This window comes from Piliocolobus tephrosceles, chromosome 6 (genome assembly GCF_002776525.5).
Source record: "Piliocolobus tephrosceles isolate RC106 chromosome 6, ASM277652v3, whole genome shotgun sequence".
In the NCBI taxonomy this organism is placed as follows: domain Eukaryota; kingdom Metazoa; phylum Chordata; class Mammalia; order Primates; family Cercopithecidae; genus Piliocolobus; species Piliocolobus tephrosceles.
The window spans coordinates 113558577-113573284 of NC_045439.1; the positions used below are offsets into that span (position 1 = coordinate 113558577).

The 14708-nt window shown below is 42.9% G+C and overlaps 1 protein-coding gene across 1 annotated transcript in view; it reads right to left on the minus strand.

Annotated features, from left to right (window-relative positions):
* AKAP6 (A-kinase anchoring protein 6) overlaps window positions 1–14708 on the minus strand; it is a 419768-nt gene that overhangs the window by 64008 nt on the left and 341052 nt on the right. The gene's annotated exons all lie outside the window — the stretch shown is intronic.

Sequence of the window (14708 nt, forward strand, 5' to 3'; positions counted from 1 at the left end):
ATGATTCAAGCAAAATAGTGGGTACACATGTCTAAAAATATTATATCCTTTCTTTGCCTACGGATAGTATGTAAGTGATATTCTAATTCGGAGCCTTCAGGAGAAATGATGATTATATCCACAAACATCACTGAATTACTAATCTCCTTCTACTGCCACAATTGGACTGTTCTAACAGTTAACAGATTGCTTATTAATCAACAAGGGTAAACAAGACAATGCAATTTCATTTAGTGTGAGAGTTTTAATGCCTGAAAGTATTTGTGCTTAAAATGTTAATCTAGATAAGGCTTCATTAGAAGAAATCTTAAAATGATTAAGTGTGGTGCGCTGAAATGTGCATGGAGTGGGGGTATTAGATCAGCAGGTGGACATTTCATACAGATGTTCCACTTATTGATACAATGCATGCCATAGCCATTTAAATGACCCTAACTCAGTAATGGCTGGAATTCTATTATTTCTGTAATGAGAGAACTCTGTACCTTTAATATTTCTGAATTTTAAATAAGGAGAATGACAAATTCCCAAACCTCTATTTACGGCAAAATATGACTAGAAATTTTATTATTCAATTTATACCAGTGCAGCAGTTTCAGTTATGTTTCTTGAACTTATCCTTATTTATTTTCCTAGAGTTCATTACTATTTTCCTATATAAGTCCTGATAAATTTCTTTACTGCTGCTACTAATTGGTTCGCTGAATGAGGAGAAATGCCTAAGACATTCAAAGATAAAACCTAAGCCTACTAAGACAACAGGCCCTGTTTCCATCTCTTCTACAACCCTGTCAAATGTCTCCCCTCAACCCCACACGCCTGTTCTCTTTCTCTCTCTCCCTCTCTGTCTCTTCTCTCTCACACACACAAACACACACACACATCCACACATACCCTTCAATTTATCTCTTGCTCTAGAACAACTCTTAGGCAAGTCATACTATGAAGGCCACCTAATACCTGCCAATTTGGGGCCCAATATTAAACACTTCAAGATAACATTATGGCTAAATGAAATTGGCCCGAGTACTATAAATATTAATATTAAGGATTTGGGGTTTTGTTTCTGTTTTGTTAACTTGTTAAGAGTCAAGGCCTAGAAAAATCGAAAGAGATGTTTCTGTGCCACAGAACTGAATTCTGCAAAACTCTCTTTAAAGTTAACTAGTGTAATAACTGTATTTCTTAAGCCAACAAAAAGTCCCAAAGTTCTTAGCTGAATGAAAATTTGCAATGGATGGCACTAAAGATATGTGCAGAGTTAGCACAGTCCACATCAGGTAACATTTGCAAAGTACCACAAATAGACTTCATTCACCTTATAGGCATTTTCAAAGTTCTGAAACAGGACACGTGAGGTTGCTGGGAGAAATTTTTCATAAAGATCACTGGCCATAAATTTTTTTGTAAGTATCTAGAATGTATCCAGTATTTAAGTATCTAGGTGATCCCCACTCCTATCTTAATTTGAATCAATCAAGATGAATACAGTGGTTTAAAAACTGAGAAGGTAGTTACTGTTGATATTCAATATCTGACTTTTGGATATTCACAATTCTGCAGGTTTTTTTTTTTTTTTTTTTTTTTTTTACTTTAAATGAACAAAGGGCTTAGTCTACATTCTGAATTAAAAATTTATCTGACATGTGCACTTGGGAAATAATGCTACTTTTAAAAAGGAGGGGAAAATTGGAAATTTTACATGGCCAGCATATTTTTCAGTACTTTTTATACCTAGAAGATATAATTAATAAATTAACATTCTTCTACATAAATGGGCTTCCATGACAGCCATTAAAATATACATATGCATTTATAATCACAAATGTTTAATAAATAAAGTCAGTAGATTTGCTGGCAATGTTTCTTAGAATCAGTAGTTTATATTATTTCCATACATAGGTATAGATATTAACGAACAATTATTATAACTATTTTTGGCTTCATTTCAGAGAAAATGTACTTTGAAACAGAAACTCAAGGTAAGTAACCTAAGTAAAGCACAGAAATAAGACAAACACATCCCTACCTCCCTGATCTCCTCAAACGTGTACTGCACTTTCCATATGCTAGGCACTGTTTCAGGAACGAAGGCTTCAAAAAGGAGCAAGTTCCCTTTTTCCCTCAAGGAGTTGAGAGTCTACTGGAAGTAAACTATACAAATAAGTGTAATATCAAGTATACTTCAGAGAGGAAGGTGCTAACAGAAGTATGTGCAGTTGCTATTAAAAGAGTCAATGAAATCTTCAGGGGAATGGTGTGAACCAGATGGACCAAGATGGGTAGTGGTGGTTATATGGGTAGAAGGCTGAGAGGTATGTTAAAATGGAAAACAAGTAAGTAGCCTGTGGCAGTAGGAATGCCTGGTGTGTTGGGGAGAGAGAGTGAAGCAGTTAGAAAAGGAAGTTGGAAACAGAAAAGTTTGAAATGCTTTTCATTATTGCCATTTTTAAGCATTTTCCTTTACATCTAATGAGATCATGTTGGTTCCCACACAAGTCATATTGCCTTCCCAGAAAACTATAAAGAAGAGGGAAACAAAATTTAAAAAGAAAGAAAAATACAACTATCAATATGCCTAAGAAAGGGATTCCAAATGCTTTCATATTTACCTATAATTTGATAATCTTTAGGCAATTTCATCTTGCAAGGTGAAATCTGTTAGTATGGAGGTCATTATCTGTCTTCCCCCCCCTTATAATGATCTCTGATCCACATTATAAGGTAGTTACCAATAGGCTGAAGACTTTTGTTTCACATTTGCAAACTGTCAATTTGATTTTCAATTTACCAGTGGCAATGCACAGGGGTGTTTTTTGGTTTACCTGGGTTTTATTCCTCTACTGACTTCCTCTGTCACTTTTTTAAACTGTTTAAACCAATCATATTATTGAACAAATGTGCAATATTATTCTTCACATTGGCTTCAGTTTAACACTATTGAAGTTAAGACTTTCAATACTGGTATTTAGTCTTCATTATATATCAAATATGTGCATATATGCAAACATATTACATAGATATTTACTTATATTTACTTGTATACACATACTTGACATTTAATGTCATACAGTTTATAAAAGGATATAAATAAGCTTATAATAAAAGAACAACTTCATTTACACCAAGAACTGTTACAGCAAATGAGATGTAAGAATCAGATCAGAGGCCGGGTGCGGTGGCTCACGCCTGTAATCCCAGCACTTTGGGAGGCCGAGGCGGGCAGATCACAAGGTCAGGAGATCAAGACCATCCTGGCTAAAAGGTGAAACCCCGTCTCTACTAAAAAATAAAAAGACAAAAATTAGCCGGGCGAGGTGGGGGGCATCTGTAGTCCCAGCTACTCGGGAGGCTGAGGCAGGAGAATGGCGTGAACCTGGGAGGCGGAGCTTGCAGCAAGCCAAGATCATGCCACTGCACTCCAGCCTGGGCGACAGAGCAAGACTCTGTCTCAAAAAAAAAAAAAAAAAAAAAAAATCAGATTAGGAAAAAAGAGAGATGAGAAGGAAAATAATACTTTGAAAACACCAAAACGAAGTATATATTAAAAACAGAAAGAAACAAATTTAACTGAGAAACTCCAAAGTAATTTGTCTCCAATATTTATTACATAATTTAACTTTGTAGGTTGATTAAACAACATTAGGCAGGCCAATATGAACAAAGTGGTGGGACTTTAGCCTATCTGTTACATTTGAAAAAAAACAAAAACAAACAAACAAAAAAAAAACAGCCTATGAAGCAATTCCCACTTTTAGACTTCGCCTTCTAAACTGATGAACAGTTTAACATCAGTTGAGCATGGCTTCTATGTGGCAAACACAACAAAGAAGGTACAATCTGCCTATATGATTATGTACCTGCCTTCAATCTAGTTGGAGTGAGGAAACATACAGAGAGAAGGGAAGCTTGAACGAACACAGGCGACTTCCAGTGTAAATATTATCAGGAGGGGCCAGGCGCAGTGGCTCACATCTGTAATCCCAGCACTGTGGGAGGAGGAGGCAGGTGGATCACCTGAGGTCAGGAGTTTAAGACCAGCCTGTCCAACACAGTGAAACCCCATCTCTACTAAAAATACAAACATTAGTTGGGTGTGGTGGTGGGTGCCTGTAATCCCAGCTACTCAGGAAGCTGAGGCAGGAGAGTTACACGAGTCCAGGAGGCGGAGGTTGCAGTGGACTGAGATCGTGCCATTGCACTCCAGCCTGGGCCTCAAGACAGACACTGTCTCAAAAAAAAAAAAAAAAAAAAAAGTCAAGATCCATCCCATACTTGTGAGAGTTTCCTAAAATTTTCCATGTGTTTTGCTGTCTGCTCTTTGTCTGCTACCTATGACCAGATTTTCTACAACAAGGGTCCTCAGAGTACAGTGCTCAGGCCAAGCAGTATTCACATCACCCAGAAACTTTAGAACTGTAAATTCTCTGATGCTACTATAAATCTTCTGAATCAGGAATTCTGGGGTGATGCCCAATGAACCAAGGTTTAAGAAGCGAGCCCTATAAGTGATTCCAATATATGCTAAAGCTTGAGAACACTAGTCCACAGGAACTAAAGAAACTTAGTTTTTAGATAAGAGGATTAATCTAGCTGAGTAGACTTTTTAAAGTATAAAAATATTAATAGAAATTTTACGTTGTAATTCTGGAGTGAAATTGGTAGCCAAGAGACTAGGGACCACAATTGTTGATGATCAATTACTTCTTATTTTTATCAAATGACTGAAAAGAAATGAGTGAATCAATGAATAGATCTTTTCATCCAGTGATATCTTTATGTTACTAGTATTTTCTTGATGACCTCCAGAATTTCCAGTGCGATTATGTATGAGGTCATTTGGATCCAGTATTTGGTGATTTTACTCTTTTTTTGTCATTTTTATCAAATAGGTCATTTACTAATTAATGACTCTAATACATATGGCATTGTGTTAAGCTAAAAAGAAACTCTGCTTCCAGAAAGCACACATAATAAAGCAAAACAGTGATGATTAGTTGGATGGTACAAGGTATTCAGGTACAGATAATGTTAATGCCTGAAGCTATAGTCTAATAAGAAATAGAGTAAGTGGAAAAAATGAGAGGCTATACTGGTACCTCTATGCTTCTTTAGAAGATGCATTTGTCTGGCTGCTTTGGGATCATTGTTTTGTGGGGGAAGGTTGGAAATGATAATTTTCATAGCAATAAGCATTTATTGGGCATCATTTATGTGCCAAACTTCATACTTTTCATCGCAGAATTAGCTTGGTAGATAAGAGGCATGTAATAAAATGTACCTGTTCTTAAGAGCTGGTGGCAAAGAGAAGACACTGATTCCTCAAAGTGAGAGAAATAAATACAAGGCAAAGGTTTTAGGTAAGACCTAACCCATCAGGTTGTAGTAGGTTCCAAATAAGGTAAGGGAGGTGAATGTGCTTTGAGAATAGTGAGGCCATGACCCAAATGTAAGGTGTGATTGATATATATGCTAAACTATAGGCACTGAGTTTGAGAATAAAAAAGATCATTATTAACTGGAGCAGACAGATTAGGATTCGTGGAACTAGAATCAGGCTGTGAAAGTTGCTGAAGGTAAGAAAGGTGGAGAGAAGAGAGAATAGGCATTACAGGTTGGGGAGCACACATTTTAAAAGACCAAGAAGGCATAATCTTTGTAACATTTTAAAACAAGATGGAAGTTCAAGTGGGGTGTGGTAATAATCATTATTTGAGTATTGACCTGTCCATCCAAATGTACTTATTGAGTGCCTTTTATTTGCCAAGCAGTGCTCTCAGTGGTGGGGATATAGCAGTGAGCAAGATACATAAAATGTCTACTTTCATAGAACTTACATTCACATTTGTATGCATGTGAGTGATGAGAGGCTGGAAACAAAACATGAAATATACAAGAAAATATCAGACAGTGATAAAAGCTATAAAATAAAATAGGGTAATATGACAAAAAGTGGCTGGGGAGTTATTTTAGTTTGGGTTTTCAATAAAGCTTCTCTGGGAAGGTGACTTCACATAATAACAAGTTCAATGTAGAAACAAAATATCACCTAGTGTTCTGATGGTGTAATAGTGTAGACAAGATAATGTTCATACAATCAAGACTAATTTATGCCATAAAAGACTTATTTTACAGTTAATTATGGCATAATAAAGATTAAATATAGGATACCTTTCAATACAATAAGTAAAATTAAAAAGCTCTGGTATAATTAAGTCAGGAAAGAATAGTCTTTTCAACAAATGGTGCTGAGACAACTGGATATCCACATGCAAAAGAATGAATTGAACCCCTATTCCACACCATCTACAAAACTAACACAAAATGGATCATACTCTTAAATGTAAAAGCTAAAACTATAAAAATCTTAGAAGACAATATAGAGGTAAATATTCATCATGTTGGGGACAATGGTTTTCTAGATATGACATCAAAAATAGAAATAGCTTTTGACTTCGTAGGCAATGGCTTCTTATTTATGACACAAAAGTATAAGCAACTTTTGGGCTTCATCAAAATTTAAAGCTTTTGTACTTCAAATTATACCATAAAAAAGTGAAAAGAAAAACCACAGAATGGGAGAAAACATCAAGACCAGTAACTCAATTTTTTAAATGGACAAAGTATCTGAATAGACATTTCTCCAAACATATACAAATGGCAAAAAAAATAAAAAAAGGCTCAACATAATCAGTCATCAGAAAAATGCCAATGTAAGGCATAATTAGATATTACTTCACCCCCTAGTAGAACGGCTAAAAAGGAAATGACAAGTGTTAACAAGGATGTGGAGAAATTGGAACCCTCATCCATCAGTGGGATTGCAAAATAGTGCAGCCACATGAGAAAACCGTATGACATTTCCTCAAAAAGTTAAATATAGAATTTCTGTATGATCCAGCAATTTCCTCTTGAATACATACCCAAGAGAAATGAAAACATATTGAGAGGTGACAGCATGCTGGCAGCCCTCGCTTGCTCTCGGCACCCCCTAGGCCTCAGCGCCCACTCTGGCCGCACTTGAGGAGCCCTTCAGCCCGCTGCTGCACTGTGGGAACCCCTATCTGGGCTGGCCAAGGCCAGAACTGGCTCCCTCTGCTTGCAGGGAGGTGTGGAGGGGGAGGTGTGGAGGGAGAGGCATAGGCGGGCTGTGTGTGGTGCTCACGGGCCAGGGCAAGTTCTGGGTGGGTGTGGGCTTGGTGGGCCCTGTACTTGGAGTGGCCAGTCAGCACCGCTGGCCCCGGGCAGTGAGGGGCTTAGCACCCAGGCCAGCAGCTGCAGAGGGTGTGCCAGGTTCCCCAGCACTGCCAGCCCACCCATGCTACATTCGAATTCTCACCAGGCCTCAGCTGTCTCCCCCCAGGTCAGGGCTCGGGATCTGCAGCCTGCAATGCCCAATCTCCTCCACCCCGGTGGGCTCCCCTGTGGCCCAAGCCTCCCTGACAGGCATCACCCCCTGCTCCACAGTGATCGGTCCCACTGACCCCCCAAGGGTTGAGGAGTGCGGGCGCGTGGCGTGGGTCTGACGGGCAGCTCCACCTGCGGCCCTGGTGCGGAATCCACTAGGGGAAGCCAGCTGGGCTCTTGAGTTGGGTGGGGACTTGGAGAACTTTTATGTCTAGCTGGAGGATTGTATATGCACCAATCAGTACTCTGTGTCTATATTGGGGGTTTGTGGATGCACCAATCAGCATTCTGTATCTAGCTAATCTGGTGGGGACTTGAAGAACTTTTATGTCTAGCTAAAGGATTGTAAAAGCACCAATCGGTGCTCTGTGTCTAGCTCAAGGTTTGTAAACACGCCAATTAGCACTCTGTCTAGCTCACGTTTTGTGGATGCACCAATCAGCACTCTGTATCTAGCAAATCTAGTGGGGACTTGGAGCACTTTTATGTCTAGCTAGAGGATTGTAAACACACCAATCAGCACTCTGTCAAAATGGACCAATCAGCTCTCTAAAATGGACCAATCAGCTCTCTGTAAAATGGACCAATCAGCTCTCTGTAAAATGGACCAATCAGCAGGATGTGGGTGGGGTCAGATAAGGGAATAAAAGCAGGCTTGCCTGAGCCTGCAGTGGCAACCCCTTTGGGTCCCCTTCCATGCTGTGGAAGGTGTGTTCTTTTGCTCTTTGCAATAAATCTTGCTGCTGCTCACTCTTTGGGTCAACACTGCTTTATGAGCTGTAACACTCACGTGAAGGTCTGCAGCTTCACTCCTGAAGCCAGCGAGACCATGAACCCACCAGCGGGAATGAACAACTCTAGACAGGAGGAATGAACAACTCTAGACAGGAGGAATGAACAACTTCAGACATGCCGCCTTTAAGAGCTGTAACACTCACTGGGAAGGTGTGCGGCTTCACTCCTGAAGCCTGTGAGACCATAAACCGACCAGAAGGAAAAAACTCCAGACACATCTGAACATCAGAAGGAACAAACTCCAGACACATCATCTTTAAGAACTGTAACACTCACTGTGAGGGTACACAGCTTCATTCTTGAAGTCAGCAAGACCAAGAATCCACCAATTCTGGACACATTTTGGTAACCACGAAGGGACTACTGCCTATCGCCAAGCAGTGAGACTATTGCCTATCGCCAAGCGGTAAGACTATTGCCTATCACCAAGCGGTAAGACTATTGCCTATCACCAAGCAGTACCATCGGACCCCTTTTGCTTGCTATTCTGTCCTATTTTTCCTTAGAATTCAGGGGCTAAATACTGGGCACCTGTCGACCAGTTAAAAGCAACTGGCGTGGCTGCCAGACTAAAGACACGGGTGTCAGGCTTTCTGGGAAAGGGCTCTCTAACAAGCCCCAACTCTTCAGAGTTGGGAGAGTTCATTTGCCTGGAACCAGCTTCCACTTTTCCTATACTTCTGGGCTGAGCCGAGGGTCGACAGAGAGGAAAGCCATTGAGCTCCGGAGTCCCGACAACAAGTTGGTTGACCCTGCAGCCATGAGCAGAACTCTCAAAGGCATGTCACCCAAGGGAGACTCGCCCCTCTATCCTATCTATCCTGACCCTTGCCTCCTGGGTCCTAATGCCTGCCACACAAACTTCCTCTCGCCTCTTCTCCCAGGCTAGCCCTGCTTCTAAAAACCACTCCCTGTTTCTGGTGCTTTTCTACTTTCTCTTATAAGAATGATTTCTAGTATAAACTCCAGGACTCTGTTACCTTTTTTAGGCACCCAGGCTCACCAATCAGAAAGACATAAGTTTTGCCCAAAGCCCCACTGTACCCCATTGTAGGGGGTACTATCGGGAATTTTAGAATCCCTCCTCAGACTAGCAGGCCCAACAAAAGCTATTCCTGAAGCTAGGATATGGTAAGCCTCAGAAATTGTATCCTTCCTGTTCATATAAGTGAGGAAAAAAGGTATCACTCTTCCAACCCTGGAGATCCCTTCCCTCCCTCAGAGTATGGCCCTCCACTTCATTTTTGGGACATAACATCTTTATAGGACAGGGGTAAGGTCCCAATACTAACAGGAGAGTGCTTAGGACTCTTAACAGGGTTTTGAGAATGCGGTGGTAAGAACCACTAAATCCAATTTTTCTCGGTCCTCTTTGTGGTCTAGGAGGACAGGCAAGGGTGCAGGTTTTGAGAATGTGTCCGTAAGGGCCACTAAATATAACCTTCCTCAGTCCTCCTTGTGGCCTAGGAGGAAATCTAGTGTTTCTGCTGCTGTGTTGGTGAGCGCAACTATTCCAATCAGTAGGGTCCAGGGACTGTTGTGGGTTCTTAGGCAGGGGTTGTTTCTGCTGCTGCGTTGGTAAGCACAACTATTCCAATCAGCAGGGTCCAGAGACCGTTGCATGTTCTTGGGCAGGGGGAGAAACAAACAAACCAAAACTGCGGTGGTTTTGTCTTTCAGATGGTAAACACTCAGGCATCAACAGGCTCACCCTTGAAATGTATCCTAAGCCATTGGGACCAATTTGACCTACAAACCCTGAAAAAGAGACAGCTCTTTTTTCTGCACTATGGCCTGGCCCCAATATTTTCTCTCTGATGGGGAAAAATGGCCACCTGAGGGAAGTAAAAATTACAATACTATCCTGCAACTTGACCTTTTCTGTAAGAGGGAAGGCAAATGGAGTGAAATACCTTATGTCCAAGCATTCTTTTCATTGAAGGAGAGTACACAACTATGCAAAGCTTGCAATTTGCATCCCATAGGAGGACCTTTCAGCTTACTCCCACATACTAGCCTCCCTATAGCTCCCCTTCCTATTAATGATAATCCTCCTCTAATCTCTGCTGCCAAGAAGGACATAAGCAAAGACATCTCTAAAGGACCACAAAAACCCCCATGCTATCGGTTATGTCCCCTTCAAGCTGTAGCGGGGGGAATTTGGCCCAACCCAGGTACATGTCCCTTTCTCCCTCTCTGATTTAAAGCAGATCAAGGCAGACCTGGGGAAATTTTCAGATGATCCTGATAGGTACATAGATGTCCTACAGGGACTAGGGCAAACCTTTGATCTCACTTAGAGAGATGTCATGCTATTGTTAGACCAAACCCTGACCTTTAACGAAAAGAATGTGGTTTTAGCTGCAGCCCAAGAGTTTGGAGATACCTGGTATCTTAGTCAAGTAAATGACACAACGACAGCCGAAGAAAGGGACAATTTTCTATCGGTTAGCAAGCCGTCCCCAGTATGGATTCCCACTGGGACCTTGACTCAGATCGTGGGGACTGGAGTCGTAAGCATCTGTTGACCTGTGTTCTAGAAGGACTAGTGAGAATTAGGAAAATGTCCATGAATTATTCAATGATGTCCACCATAACTCAGGGAAAGGAAGAAAATCCTTCTGCCTTCCTCGAGCAGCTATGGGAGGCCTTCGGAAAATATACTCCCGTCACCTGAATCACTCCAGGGTCAACTGGTTCTAAAAGATAAGTTTATTACCCAATCAGCCACAGATATCAGAAGAAAGCTCCAAAAGCTAGCCCTGGGCCCTGAACAAAATCTGGAGGCATTACTAAACCTGGCAACCTCGGTGTCCTATAATAAGGACCAAGAAGAATGGCCCAAAAGGAAAAGTGAGATCAAAGAAAGGCCGCAGCCTTAGTCATGGCCCTCAGACAAACAAACCTTGGTGGTTCAGAGAGGACAGAAAATGGAGCAGGCCAATCACCCAGTAGGGCTTATTATCAGTGTGGTTTACAAGGACACTTTTAAAAAAGACTGTCCAATGAGAAACAAGCTGCCCTCTCGTCCACGTCCACTATGCCGGGGCAATCACTGGAAGGTGCACTGTCCCAGAGGATGAAGGTTCTCTGGGTCAGAAGCCCCCAACCAGATGATCCAACAACAGGACTGAGGGTGCCTGGGGCAAGCACCAGCTCTTGTCATCACCCTCACTGAGCCCTGGGTACATTTAACCATTGAGGGCCAGGAAATTGACTTCCTCCTGATACTGGTGTGGTTTTCTCAGTGTTAATCTCCTGTCATGGACGACTGTCCTCAAGGTCGGTTACCATCTGAGGAATCCTGGGACAGCCTGTAACGAGGTATTTCTCCCACCTCCTCAGTTGTAATTGGGAGACTTTGCTCTTTTCACATGCCTTTCTTGTTATGCCTGAAAGTCCCACACCCTTATTAGGGCGGGATATATAGCCAAGGCTGGAGCCATTATCTACATGAATATGGGGAACAAGTTAACCCATTTGTTGTCCCCTACTTGAGGAGGGAATCAACCCTGAAGTCTGGGCATTGGAAGGACAATTTGGAAGGGCAACAAATGCCTGCCCAGTTCAAATCAGGTTAAAAGATCCCACCACTTTTCCTTATCAAAGGCAATATCCCTTAAGCCCTGAAGCTCATAAAGGATTACAGGATATTGTTAAACATTTAAAAACTCAAGGCTTAGTAAGGAAATGCAGCAGTCCCTGCAATATCCCAATTCTAGGAGTACAAAAACCAAGCGGTCAGTGGAGACTAGTGCAAGATCTTAGACTCATCACTGAGGCAGTAATTCCTTTTTTTTTTTTTTTTTTTTTTTTGAGACGGAGTCTTGCTCTGTCGCCCAGGCTGGAGTGCAGTGGCCGGATCTCAGCTCACTGCAAGCTCCGCCTCCTGGGTTCACGCCATTCTCCTGCCTCAGCCTCCTGAGTAGCTGGGACTACAGGCGCCCGCCACCGCGCCCGGCTAGTTTTCTGTATTTTTTAGTAGAGACGGGTTTCACCATGTTAGCCAGGATGGTCTTGATCTCCTGACCTCATGATTCGCCCGTCTCGGCCTCCCAAAGTGCTGGGATTACAGGCTTGAGCCACTGCGTATCCTGTTGTACCCAACCCCTATACCTTGCTCTCTCAAATACCAGAGGAAGCAGAATGGTTCACTGTTCTGGACCTCAAGGATGCCACCTTCTGTATTCCCCTGCACTCTGACTCCCAGCTTCTCTTTGCCTTTGAGGATCACACAGACCACACGTCCCAACTTACGTGGACGGTCTTGCCCCAAATGTTTAGGGATAGCCCTCACCTGTTTGGTCAGGCACTGGACCAAGATCTAGGCCACTTCTCAAGTACAGGCACTCTGGCCCTTCAGTATGTGGATGATTTACTTTTGGTTACCAGTTCGGAAGCCTTGTGCAAGCAGGCAACGCTAGATCACATCAACTTTCTAGCTAATCAAGGGTACAAGGTGCCTAGGTCGAATGTCCAGCTTTGCCTACAGCAGGTCAAATATCTAGGCCTAATCTTAGCCAGAGGGACCAGGGCCCTCAGGAAGGAACGAATACTGCCTATACTGGTTTATCCTCACCCTAAGACATTAAAACAGTTGTAGGGGTTCCTTGGAATCACCGACTTTTGCCGACTATGGATCCCCGGATACAGTGAGACAGCCAGACCCCTCTATGCTCTAATCAAGAAGACCCAGAGAGCAAATACTCATCTAGCAAATTGGGATACGAAGGGCAGGTTATGCCATAGTCAGTGATGTAACCATACTTGAAAGTAAGCCTCTTCCCCCAGGGACCAGTGCCCAGTTAGCAGAATTAGTGGCACTTAACCCAAGCCTTAGAACTGGGAAAGGGAAAAAGAATAAATGTGTATACAGATAGCAAGTATGCTTATCTAATTCTACATGTCCATGCTGCAATATGGAAAGAAATGGAGTTCCTAACTTCTAGGGGAATCCCCATTAAATACCACAAGGAAATTATAGAGTTATTGCACGGAGTGCAAAAACACAAGGAGGTGGCAGTCTTACACTGCCAAAGCCATCAAAAAGGGGAAGGAGAGGGGAGAAGAGCAGCATAAATGGCTGGCAGAGGCAGGGAAAGACCAGCAGAAAGGAAAGAGAGAAAGACACAGGAAGTCAGAGAGACAAAGAGGGAGTCAGAAAGAGACAGAGACAAAGGAGAAGTCAAAGAGAAAGAAAAACAGAAGTAATAAAGAAAAAACAGTGTACTCTATTCCTTTAAAAGCCCCCAGGGTAAATTTCTAAACATCTACCCAGCCAAGGCATATTCTTCTTATGTGGAACATTGATCTGTATCTGCCTCCCCACTAACTGGACAGGCGCCTGCACCTTAGTGTTTCTAAGTCCCAACATTAATATTGCCCCAGAAAATCAGACCTTATCAGTACCCCTCAAAGTTCAAGTCCGTCAGCACAGAGCCACACAACTAATACCGCTACTTATAGGGTTAGGAATGGCTACTGCTACAGGAACCAGAATAGCTGGTTTATCTCCTTCATTATCCTACTACCACACACTCTCAAAGGATTTCTCAGACAGTTTGCAAGAAATAACAAAATCTATCCTTACTCTACAATCCCAAATAGACTCTTTGGCAGCAGGGATTCTCCAAAACTGCCAAGGCCTAGACCTCCTCACTGCTGAGAAAGGAGGACTCTGCACCTTCTTAGGGAAAGAGTGTTGTTTTTAAGCTAACCAGTCAGGGGTAGTACGAGATCCCACCTGGCATTTACAGGAAAAGACTTCTGAAATCAGACAATGCCTTTCAAACTCTTATACCAACCTCTGGACTTGGGCAACGTGGCTTCTCCCCTTTCTAGGTCCCGTGGCAGCCATCTTGCTGTTACTCACCTTTGGACCCTGTATTTTTAACCTCCTTGTTAAATTTGTTTCCTCTAGAATTGAGGCCATCAAGCTACAGATGGTCTTACAAATTGAACCCCAAATGATTTCAACTAACAACTTCTACCCAAGACCCCTGGATCGACCCACTGGCACTTTCACTGGCCTAGAGAGCTCCCCTCTGGAGGATACTACAACTGCAGGGCCCCCTCATCGCCTCATCCAGGAGGAAGTAGCTAGAACGGTCATCAGCCAAATTCCCAACAGCAGTTGGGGTGTCCTGTTTAGCGGGGGGATTGAGAGGTGACAGCGTGCTGGCAGCGCTCGCTCGCTCTCAGGGCCTCTTCGGCCTCAGCGCCCACTCTGGCCACACTTGGGGAGCCCGTCAGGCAGCCGCTGCACTATCTGGGCTGTCCAAGGCCCGAGCTGGCTCCCTCTGCTTGCCAGGAGGTGTGGAGGGAGAGGTGGAGAGGTGTGGGCGGGAACCAGGGAACACAGGCCAGCGTGATTTCTAGGTGGGCGTGGGCTCGGCAGGCCCCACACTCAGAGAGGCTTAACACCTGGTGTGAGGGGCTTAGCACCCGGGCCAGCAGCTGCAGAGGGTGTGCCGGGTCCCCCAGCACTGCCAGCCCACCCGTGCCAC